This window comes from Acomys russatus, chromosome 25, assembly GCF_903995435.1.
Source record: "Acomys russatus chromosome 25, mAcoRus1.1, whole genome shotgun sequence".
Taxonomy (NCBI): domain Eukaryota; kingdom Metazoa; phylum Chordata; class Mammalia; order Rodentia; family Muridae; genus Acomys; species Acomys russatus.
In genome coordinates, this window is record NC_067161.1 from 38,448,490 (window position 1) to 38,461,085 (window position 12,596).

Sequence of the window (12,596 nt, forward strand, 5' to 3'; positions counted from 1 at the left end):
ATTTTAAGGATGCTTTTTATGATGGTTCCAAGCACAAGGCAGATGTTTCGAGGGCGGGGGAATATAAGCCTCCAAGAGTACTTGCTCTCTCCAGGACCTCTCACACTCCCTCCCTCTGCACTGTGGGTGGGTCTTTTATTTCTTAGGTCATTACAAAAATAGTGACTAGGTCACTGAGTGAGGCCGGGGATATAAGAATGGGTCAGACAACTCTGTAGAGTTCACAGTTTATCTGGGAGAGGCAGACAGAAGCCTACACCCATTCAAATATGCAGTAACACATGGTAAGCCCCCCTCTGAAAAATAGCCCCTGTGCTCCAGTCATAATGCCTATTATGCACCTGGCATTAGTCTGAACATCTCACATACAGTTTTCTTTCCTTTTTTTAAAAAACATAATTACACTGTATTTATTTTACATATATTGAATGTATGTGGTATTATAGTGTGTGTGCATTTGTACATGTGATGTATCCATGCCACGCCACACATGTGGAGGTCAGAGGACAACTTGCAAGAACTGGTTCCCCCTTCCATGTGGTCTCTGGGAGGCAAATTCGGGTTGTCAGGGTTGGTGGCAAGCATTGTTATGTGTTGAGTCACCTTGCCTCCCTCGCACACACTTTTCCTAAGGAAATTTTCCATTATCCTATTTCATATGTAAGGAAGCTGAAGAAAGGGGTGGATGGGCTGCCTGCTCACAGGTACATGACTTGTGAGAATCAAGGCCAAGACCTGATTACTGTGTGGATGTTGAGAGAGAGGCAAGGAAGGGAGGTGTTCTTCCTGTCTGTGAATAGACAGTTTGGTGGTGGTGAGGTTTTTTTGTTGTTGTTGTTTGTTTGTTTGTTTTATTTTTGGTTTTTCCAAGACAGGGTTTCTCTTGTAGTCCTGGCTGTCCTGGCCTCTCTTTGTAAACCAGGCTGTCTTCAAACTCACAGAGATCCGCCTGCCTCTGCCTCCAAGTGCTGGGCTTAAAGGTATGTGCCACCACACTCAGATTTGGTTTTGGTTTTTTAAGTCAAGGTCTCACACACCCCCCCACCAGGCAGGTTTTGAACCTAGGATGTAACCTAGGACCCCAAGATTTCTGGCAAGCACCATCATGTCCAGCTTGCTGATGCTGGAGATGGAATCTAGGGCTTCATGCAATGCCAGGGAAGGCCTGGACCAACTGAGCTGCGTGCCCGAGCTTCAGGCTCTTGGTCCCAGTTTAACCTGAGAATAAAACCAGACTGTCAGAAATGAGGCAGCTGTGCCCTTAAAACAATTGAACCGTTGAGGTTTCCTGGAAAAACTGCAGCAGTGAAGGGAGTGGTCCCTCCAGCTAAGATGGCCAAGTGGGGGCTTGACTATACAACCTCCTAAATGAAACAGCTTTCCTCCCCTCTTCCTCGTCCCTGCCCCAAGATGCTCCCTATTGTGGCTGGCCAGGTGCTCGCTCAGTACCAGTGCACAGTGAGTGTGTGCTTGTCACTCACAGGAAAATGATGAATGGGGTGCATTAAATATGAGTGACTCAATTGTAAAGAAGCAGATGGCGCCCGGTGTTTCCCTCACCAGCTGCACGCTGGGTTTCCAAGTCTTCAGTCTCTACCCTCACTGCCGCCAGCCCACAGCGCAGCACTGACTGGACTGTGCACGGTATCTGCATGGTGTGTATATCCATCTCGTTTTCCCGCATCTTCAAAAACTCCCTGTTAAGATTTTTTTTTTCAGATCTTGCTGTTTCAATTAGTAGCTGAGTTTGATCTAGACGCCTTTCCTCACGTTAAATCCCTTTTGATAAAACAGTCCCTAGAGAAGCGGTCTTTGGAGCCTCTTTATGAGATCTGGAGTGCAGGAAACTGCCGAGGATAATTACCCACAAGCAGACACTCCTCCGAATCCATGTGCCATCTTAACTGGGTCCTGTCCTGCCTGTGCTCTTGGTGATCAGCGTGTCCCACCTCAGTACTTGCTGCTGCCCTGGACAGCTCCCTAGGGGACTTTCATCTCCAAATGAGAAGAAAGTTTCTGAGAACACTTTGTTTTGTACTAGAAGTTCTGCTGAGGGGTTCCTTTGACTATGAGATGCATCTGGATGCTTCTGGAACACACAGTGCCTCTCTCAACTTAAAAAAGAAGATAGGGCCGGGCGGTGGTGGCACACACGTTTAATCCCAGCACTTGGGAGGCAGAGGCAGGTGGATCACTGTGAGTTCGAGGCTAGCCTGATCTACAAAGCGAGTCCAGGACAGCCAAGGCTACACAGAGACACCATGTCTCGAAAAACCAAAAAGAAAAAAAAAAAAAAGATAGGGAAGCCAGGAGCCATCCAGGAACCTCAGAAAAGTTAAGTGTCCCCTCCAACTGAAGAGGTCTAAGGCTGAACTGTCAGTCAAAGAAATGGTGAGGTCGCTCGGCCGGGAACCAACCCGGTTCCAGTACCCTATTAGGCCCCTAGCACCAGCTGTCATCGTATGAACCAAGTTGCCAAACACCCGAGAAGAACGTCTGGCAGGTAACTACCACGTGTGCCTGGGACCTACAGAGCAGCCACCGTCACCCTCCCTTCAGTTTGCTGTTGTGTGTTGGGGTTGTTCAGATTTCTGTTTTAGGGGATGGGGGGAGGGATGGCCTGAGACAGGGTTTCCTGTAGCCCAGATTATTTTTATTTTATGTAATCAAGGCCAGCCTTGAACTCTAGGCAACCCTCCTGCCTTAGCACAGTGCTGGGATTACCCAGGAGCCACCACACCCTGCTTCGCATAGCTATTTGATCTTGCTTTCCTTATCCTACTTCTGAAAGTATGCCACCAGAATCAGCTTCTGAGCCAGGCTTGGCGGTCGGTGCACACATGTGATCTGAGAAGCAGCAGGGTGGAGGGGGAGCAAAGGGTCCAGGGTTTAAAGTTACCTTCTCTGTTACGTAAAAGCTTGTCTTTAAAAAAAAAAGTCAAGGTGTGACCAAAGGTATTCACACTTTTATTCTGGCACATTCCAAAGGTGTGTGAACAGCTTGGTTCCACAGGACAACAGATTTAAACCCAGAAATATTAGTTTGTAATGGTCAGAGTTTCAAACAAAACAAAAACACAAAACAAAGTAAAAGATGTGTCCAGCCACCAGGAGATACTATCGTGATAGGGACAGAGTCTGTTGACTTAGTGACCTTCCAATCCTGAGATTCTGCGCTTTTTCTTGGCAGAAACTGTATGCTTCTGCCAGGTCCTCTCTCCCATGTGCTCATATCTGAGGGGAATGCCACTAGTTTTAGTAGCAGGCTCAGTGCCCACACTTGGCCCTAACTGTCTGACAGAGTCAGAGTTCTCTGGGACTAGGAGGGCAGGGTGATCCTTTTCTCTCTTTTTCCTATGTTTTAGGTGACCGTAAGAAAGAAATATAAACTGACAGTGGTGGCACATGCCTTTAATCCCAGCACTTGGGAGGCAGAGGCAGGTGGATCTCCATGAGTTCGAGGCCAGCCTGAACTACAGAGCTAGTTCAAGGACAGCCAGAGTGGTTACACAGAGAAACCCTGTCTCGAAAAACAAAACAAGAACAAAAACAAAAAAAGAAGGAAAGAAAGAGGTGTACTTTCTGTCTGTCGTATGGCAGACTTCCCTTGAGGAAGCATAATATACATATGTCTACTCACCCTAGGAAGGGAACCCATGACAGATCATTATGATGACGGCACCCAAACCCAACTCCGTGAGCCAATGGCTTTTTTTTATTGGGGTTACTAACAGGAGGATGGGTGAGGGATCACCTACAGGAACCCAAACGACTCAAAAGCAGCTGTCTCTGAAAAGCCCATCCAGACTTACAAAAGCTGAGACCCTGGAGCTCCCTGCATGACTTGAGGCTACTCCCTACACCCAAGAATCTCTTCTCACTAGTTAGTCTCCTTGTCCTTGATTCCTGCTTCCTGTACCTGCAGGGCACGGCTTATGAACCTTACCAGTTTCAGCTTTCCTAAGCTTGTGAAGTTCCTTCACCTCCTAAATCTAGTAAGCTTCCTCCTCCTCCTCCTCCTTGAAGGAATGTTTCAGTGGAGGAAACTGGTCTTCAATTCTACTCAGCCTCTCCCCAATTCTTCCACACAGGACCCCACTTCCTGCACACAAGGATTGCCTTTCCCTAATTACCAACCTATATGGCTCTGTTTAGTCTACTCCTGTGAGCAAGTGACACAGGCCTAACCAATCAGTGTTCCAGCCCCGCCCCCCACCCCCATCCCATGATTGATTCTGAAATGGGCACAGAAAACCCCGGAATCCAAAGACATTTGCTAGAACTGTTGAAAAGATGTTCCTTCCCTACAAGTGGCTAAGCAGGCCACAAATGAGCCTGGCTTTTTCTGAGGTCGACCAGATGGACAGAACCTGCTAGAAAAGAAAGCTGGTTCTATTTGTTACTTTTCTTGTTCCTGTAACCAAATACCTGATAAGAAGCAATTTGTGGGAAGGAAGGGATTGTTGTGACTTGCAGTTTGAGGGTGCAGTCCATTAGGGATGGGAAGTCATGGTGGCAGGAGCACGGGGCAGCTGGTCACATAGCAACTAAAGTCAGGAAACTGAGAAAGACCAATGCTGGTGCTCAGCTCAGTCCAGGACAGAAGCCCAGGGAATGGTGCTGCCCACATTCAACGCAGGCCTCCCCTCCTCAGTTCAATCTCTCTGGAAATACTGTAATAGACATACATGCCTAGTGTCTGTTTCCATGGTGATTCTAAATCCAGTCAAGTCGATAGTGACGATTAACCATCACATCAACACAGAGAGAAGAAAGGGAAGCTAACAGGAGCAAAGCCAACCCATGTGACATCCACAGAATGTCTATACCCAAAGGTAGCACTCACAGCCTGCCCCTTGGCTACAGACTTCTACTCACACTAGTGAATAGATTTAGTTACATTTGGGTTTTTAATGTCTTATTACTATTTTAGTTTGCTTTTTTTTTTTTTCCAATTTAAATGCATCTGAGCTGAATTTATTTTGTAATTTGTTTCTATTTTTAATTTTTCTCTTTTTAAAAAATTCATTTTTAAAATTTCATACTGCATCCTGTGTTTACATCATTTGTCACCTCCCTACCCAAATCCATGGCCTCTTTTTCTTTAATTACTACTGTTACCGTTACTTATTTTTGAGACAGGGTCTCACTGTTAACAAAGTATTTCAGGTTTAGGCTTTATTGTCTTGCCACATGGTGTGTTGTTTTCTTATTGCTGCGGCACAGTGTCTCAAAGAAGCAATTGAAGGGAGGGTGGGTTTATTTCAGCTCAAGGTTGGGGGGCCAAAGTCCATCATGGAGGGGAAGGATGGTGGCCAAGTGCTCATGACTGCAGCGGTGGCAACTCACATCTACAGAGTCAAGACACAAAGAACTCAGGCTGGAAACACAACCTAGCCATAACCGGAAACACTTGCGCCCCAGACTCACTTCTTCCATCCAGCCCCACTTCCCTAAAGGTTCCAATGTCTTCCAGAACAGCGCCTCCAGCTGGGGACAAAGTGTTAAAACACACACTCGGTCCCCACAGGGCATTTCCCATTCAAACCCAACAGCCTGCTTAGAGGTCCTAGACGGGCTCCCTAGACAGGAGGCCCCAGGAGCACCTGCTGCCTGCTTCTCCTCACGGAGGCTGCTCTTGTTCCTTGGCTTACAGCCCTTTACAGGCTCCAAGGATTGCCACCGGCTTCCCTCCTAGAGCAGGCTGTGACTGACCTGAGCCCACCCAGGCAAGGGAGGAGTGAGCTCTCCATTTCAAGGTCCCAAATTAACCACATGAAAGGTTTTTTTGGGGTTGTTTTATTTTTGTTTTGTTTTAGCCACAATGTATTCTGGTTATGAAGACAAGTACTTGTTGAGGGACTAGTAGTCACAGACACAGAGAGAGTGTGGATTACCTTCGGACCTCTATTTTACAGCAAGGAGGAACCATAAGACCGAGATGTTATAAGAACAATGCTAATGCCTGGCAGGAGCCAGAACCCAGAGTCACCCCTTCAGCTGTGGTCGGAGCTGATGGCTCTTATGATATTGCTCTTGGGGACCCAGCTACAGATATTAAGACACCTCACACGTCACTTGGGCCACCGTGTATTTCACTTATATCACTCAAAAAAAATGGAACCAAAATCTTTATGAACATTTGAGGGCATGTGTGTTCTTAGCACTTAGTATGAGGCCGTGGGTTCTTGTCACTTAGTATGTGGCCTCTGCTCTTTTTTTGGGAGGTGGGTGGGGCACACCCGTGCACATGTATACATGTATGCAGAGGCCGGAGGTGAATGTCACTTGTCATCTTTAATTGTTCTCCACTTTATTTTCTGAAACAGGGTCTGCCTCTCACTGAGCTGGAGCTCACCAGTTAAGTTAGGCTGTCTAGAAAGAGATGGGGAAGGGAGAGAGAGGGGGGAGGGAAGGGGAGGAGAAAGGAAAGGAAGAACAGGAAGAGAAGGGGGAAGAAGAAGAGGAACTTCAGAGATCTGCCTGTCCCCAACTGCCCACCGCTGAGACCATGCAGGCTGGGGTGGGGGTCAGCATTGAACTCAGGTCTTCCTGCTTTTTTAGCACCAACTGAGCTATCTCACCAATCCAGGCTACTGTTACCAGTTTGTTTTTTGTTTTTTGTTTTTTCCCCGAGACAGGGTCTCACTATGTACCTCTGACTGTTCTGAAACTCACTTTGCAGACTGGCCTCTCCATCACAGAGATCTGCCTGCCCCTGTTTCCTCAGCACTGGGATTAAAGGCACAAGCCAGTATGTCTGGCTTCGGGGTTCTGATTTGTTTTTGTTGTTGTTGTTGTTGTTTTGTTTGTTTGTTTGTTTTTAAGTTATTATTACTGGTGCAAAGATGGCTAGAGCCCAGAGACGCTGTCATGGTGTCCTTAGGTGGAGGACAGAGGCAGCCCCAGGAAAACACTTGTGACTCAAAAGAATTTGGTCTCCAAGGATAATGGTGGGGCGAGATGCAACCTATCCACTTTCCCCCCCCCCCCCCCCAGATAGGGTCTCACTATGTATCTTGGGCTAGCCTGGAACTCACTATGTAGATCAGGCTAGCCTCAGGCTCACTGAGATCTTCCTGCTTCTGCCTCCCAAATACTAGGATTAAAGACGTGCACCACTGTGCCCAGACTTACTGGGTTAGAACTTAGGCAAGAAGACACCTAGGCAGGTTAGACGACAAGGGACAAGCCTGGTACCAGAGAAGGAGATCCTTGCTGTGTCCATATGGAGCACAGCTCTCTCTCTCTCTCCAAAGGGGATAAGAGAGATTTTATTTCAAGCCAAATATAAGTGACATGGGCTTAGATTGCCTTGAATGACACGTTCCACCACAGATGTGGTGCTCCGAACCTGTAAAGTTACCAAACAAAAGACAGTCACAAATCAAGGCATTGGTCAAATACGTGTTTTGGACATGAGGTACAGCAAAGTGGGAGACCTGGCCATAGGTCTCAGACACCCTCTGATGACATTCTTGGGGAAGATGATGGTCGGCTGAGTTAATACACTCCAAAAGTCAGACGCAGAGGAAGGTGATAAATGGCTATTAAAAGGACTAATGACAATACAAGATGATTTTGGCTCTGAATCTGCAACATTCCTAGCCTCCACAATCAGAAAGGTTTTTTTTGTTTTTGTTTTTTTTGTTTTGTTTGTTTGTTTGTTTGTTTTGGTTCTTTGAAACAGGGTTTCTCTGTGTCCTGGGCTAACTTTGTAGACCAGGCTGGCCTCGAACTCACAGCAATCCACCTGCCTCTGCCTCCCAAGTACTGGGATTAAAGGTGTGTGCCACCACCGCCAGGCTCACAATCAGGAAGTTCTAAGGAGTGCATCAGTCTGTATGCTCCTTTCAGAAGCCTCAGTCCACAGTTGGCTGATAGGAAATGAATAGGTTGGGGGAAAAAGAAACATAAGCAAACACCCCCTTCTCCTCACGACTTCTGCCTCAGGTCCTTAATCACCAGCAGGCCAACTCTCTGACTCTCAAGCCATTGGCTGGCTCTACTCCACATCCTGAAGCGGTCTGCCTCAGAGATTGCTCCCCTTTTGCCCCCCGCGGAGCACTTCTGCTAAATGGGACCATTGCCAGCAGAAAGGCAAGCGGGATTTGCTACCATCCTAACTCGTCCATTTGTTTCCTCCGCAGAGAGGGTCTGACGAGGTGTTTCCAGGGTCCTCACTGAAGCAAAGCCAGCTCTTGACAGAGACGCATGGCAGTGATTACACGGGGCGTTAGGCACAGTCACTGCAGCTGGGAGCTCCAAGGCCCCTTTTGAGCTTGTGGCTCTCTGTGTCAGTTATGTACTAACAGAGAAGGGCGGAAAAGGAGCCAGGAGCAGAGGCAGGGTGCTGTTCTCGTGAGGCAAAGTAGGTGGGGGGTGCTCTCCTGCCATAGTCTGATCGGAAGATGATTTAAAATTCTCCTTCATATCCTGGCTCCCACCGGGGCTCATAGAACACGTGCTCCCTTCTCAAACATGAAACTTGAACCAGGATACTCCTCCCTCCATAAGGGACATCACCAAATGGCATGAACTAACAGCATGGTCCTGAGACGGTTTCCCGTGAACTCTGGGCTAGTGCCGAGTCCTGTCTCCTGTCCCTACCTGGTATGGAGCCAACGTCTGCTTACACACCCTCCTGGACCAGAAGACTCAGGGCATCTTATTGCTTGTGTGATGGGCTTTGGCTTTTGTTTTTAACCTCTGTGTGCGTGCAAGCTTGCGTGCATATGTGCGCGCGCGCGCGCGCGTGTGTGTGTGTGTGTGTGTGTGTGTGTGTGTGTGTGTGTGTGTGTGTATCTGTCATGGAACACATGTGAAGTTGGACCACAACATCTAGTGTCTTTCTCATCTTCCACCTTCTTGGAGACAGGATCTCTTGTTTTGCTGTTCCACACACCAGGCCAGCAGTCGAGGCTTCCAGCCCCGTTTCCTATCCCCCTCACCCCCCATAGAAGCACCAGGGTTACAGACAGCAGCTACTCTTCTAGCTTTTATGTGAGTTCTGGGGATCTGAACTCAGGGCTCCATGCATGTGCAGCAAGTGCTCTATCCACTGAGCCAGGCACTCAGCCCTCTCCCTCCTCCTCCTCCTCTTTCTCCTCTTCTTCCTTTTTCTCTTCTTCCTGTCCCATCCTCAGCCTCCACCCCACCCCACCCCCACTCCTTCTCCTTCTGGGTCTGGCTACATAGCCCAAGCCGGCCTGGTGTTCCCATGCTTCCTGTCTCAGATTTCTGGGAGTTCCTGGCTTACAGCTGTACCCAGCCAGCTTCTTACACTCTCAGTCAGCTCTGATTTTTTTTTTAAAACACCTTCGATTGACGAGTAGTAGCAGGCTTTGGTTCTGCTACCAGCCTGAGTTCTCAGCTACAAGGGTTTCTCTAAGACTCATCTCTCATGTGCCTACCAACTGAGGAGCTCATGAAAATGCAGATTCAGGGGCCAGTGAGATGGCTCAGAGGACCCAGGCACTGGTCCTTGACCTGAGTTTACTCTTTGGGACCTACATGGTAGGAGAAACTGGCTTCTGTAATTTGTCCTGTGATCTCCACATGCATGCCATGGCATACACCTATACAAAAAATAAGTTTAAAATGTAACCAAACTGCAGATTTCTGGACCCATTGCTAACCCAGTGAATCAGAGTGAAGGCCCCAGGATGTGCTCACAAACATAGGCTGCCTGAGCTGTTAGACCAGAGTTGCACGGTCAGCTAGAATGCCCAAAGGCGGGAGTATCCAGAGGGAAGACCAGAGACCCAGAGGAGAAATGCCCCCATTTGTCAAAAACCCTTCCAAGCATACAGCCACTGGAGTGAAAGCTTTCCCTTTCCGCATACCCACCCATGCTGTCACAGTTGCCAGGACTCAGGCATGGGCCAGCAGGATGGCTCAGCCAACAAAGGTACTGGCTGTCAAGTCCAACAACCCGAGTCCCACCCCAGGAACCCACAGAAGGGTAAAAGGTGAGAACCAAGTCCATAAAACTACCCTCTGACTTCAACTCCGTGGCCTGTACACTCCCCCACACATCATACATACATTAACAGCAAATTAAATTGTAAATAAATAAATAGTGAAGTCTCTGGCACAAGCGTTCTTTGCATGCCTGCTGTGCTCATCTTTACTCAACAAGGAAACTGGGGCTCGGGGCACTGATATGACCTGCCCAAAGACGCACAGTCATTTAGTGAATTCTTCTTGCTCTGCCTGCTCTAGCTTTGACACCGACGTCTAACTATCCTGTCTCCAGCATCCATCTACACCAGCAGCTATGCCTGGGGGCCAAGGTGGGAGATGGTCAGGATGCTGTAGCGCCTCATCACCTGTGCCGGCACGCAGCCAGGCCTCTCACAGCCAGTGAAGCAGGGGAAAGAAAATGAGGTCCTGGACTGTTGCCGCAGCCGCAAACAAAGGGGGGTGGGGAGGGAGAAGAGAGAAAGAGAGTGAGAGTAAGGGGGTGTGTGTGGATATTAAGTCACATTTGATTCATTGTCCCTTAACCCTTTAGCTTTGGATTTTTAGAAATTTGATGATGTGGGCTGGGGAAATGCTCAGTCATCAGTGTACCGATTGTGCAAGCATGAAGACCCGAGTTTAGTCCCCAGCATCGACATGAAGAAGCAGGATGTGGTACCATTGGGAGCTGAGAGTGGGGGTAAGCGGGGCAGAATGTGTCGAGAGGTGAGAACAGTATACCCCAGAAGTCTCCGTGAGTCACCCGAGATGCCAGCACCACCCTCTCAGAAGATGAGCTGTGAGAGTGGACAGGGAAGGCTAGCCACGGACAGCTTCAGCACCCCTTTCCTAGGCTGGAGGGGGTTCTGGAGTGCGTAGAGGCTGGGTCAGCTCACGGATGGGTTCGCTCTCTCTTTCACTCATCCTGGTGTGTTGCTGTGCTGCATGTGGGGAGGCTGTGATGGGAAACTCAGAGGTGGTTTCCACTCCGTGGGAGTTCCAGTCTGCAAAGCCAAGCCCACCCACAGAACACTAGCAATTACTCTAGCAGATGCAATTCTACTGCTGTGCGAAGTGTAATAAAGGGACAGATACTTAGTAATAAAGGGATATGAGCTGCCTTGGAGCTGCCCTTTGTTGCCTGACCTGGGGTGCAAAGCATGAATGAAGACTGACCTAGAGGGGTTCTGGGGAGATGGCTCAACTGGTAAAGTGCCTGACGAATAAACAGAAGACTTGAGTTTGATCCTCAGAACCCCTGTTTTGTTTTGTTTGGTCTGTTGTTTTATTTATTTTAAAGCCAGGTCAGGTGGCACATGCTTCCCAGTCCTGGTCCAATCAGTGAGCCCCACATCCCAGTGAGAGAGACTTTATTTAAAACAACAAACTGATGGTTCCAGAGGAACAAAACACAGGGTTGAAGTTTGTCCATACCCACACAAACACCTGCCTCCCACATGTACCTGTACAGTGCACACACCCCCAACACACACACACACACACACACACAGAGAGAGAGAGAGAGAGAGAGAGAGAGAGAGAGAGAGACAGAGACAGAGAGAGACAGAGACAGAGAGAGACAGAGACAGAGATTGTAAAAGAAATATGCATAAAAAATACTCAGAGGAGTGGCAGCTAATCCAGAGATGGTGAAGGGTGACAGGCAGAGAGTCAATATGTACCCAGCTCCTAAATTTTGGTCCCTTTATAGGAATGTGTGTCGGTTTTCCAGCCTATGGAACCAGCCGAACAATTCCAGTGCCTGCTGGGAGACAGAGCTGGACAGAGCCCGTGTGCTTTGGGGTCCTTTCAGGACAATGGAGAGCTGGCTGGCTGGACCAGGACAGGTGCTGGAGGCCAGAGAACCTTCATTTACATCCAGATCATTCTGGGCATACAGAAGCACTTTCTGACAGTTGATCTGAAGGGCATCGCCTTGAGTCTCCATTTCCTAGTGCCTTCCTCCTCTTCAGAGGGCACTGCGCTGACACCGCAGACTGCATTTGCCATGCCTGCCTCCCACCCGAGCTTTCCTCTGTGTTTGTTCTACCACACAGATAATTCCTCAGCCACAGACATGTGTCTGACACAGAAGTGGGCACTATGGCGGGTAGGAATGGACAGCTAGGAATTCAGAGACAGCCTGGCCATCGTTCGGCTCACAGGTGACCTCACAGAAGCAAATGACAGTTGCTTGTAGAGCAGGAACTAGGAACAGAGGTTTAGGTGTGCTGTCTATAGCCCCAGGGGTCCCCCCACAGCAGGGTTCAACATCACTGGTAACCATCTAAAATTGTGGGCAGAAGAGGGAGGGGAAGTCAGTGAGAGAAAGCCCCATCAATCATACTAAGATGCCAATAGCTACTGTCTATAGTGGTAAATCAAGAAACAGAACCAATAAATCATCTGCAGAAACCACCAGAGTTGCATGATTAAGGGCATGGGAGAGAGGGAGTCTGGAGTCAGAGCGCCTGAACTCAAATCCCACTCTTGCTGCTCATGAGCTGTGCGACCTCTGACTGGTCATTTAACTACTCCCTGCCTTAATTACCCATCTGTAAATGGACCCTAGTAATGGTACCCATCTCACACGCTCCAGCAACAAGAGCTCAACAGGGGGCTTGGTCTGTGAC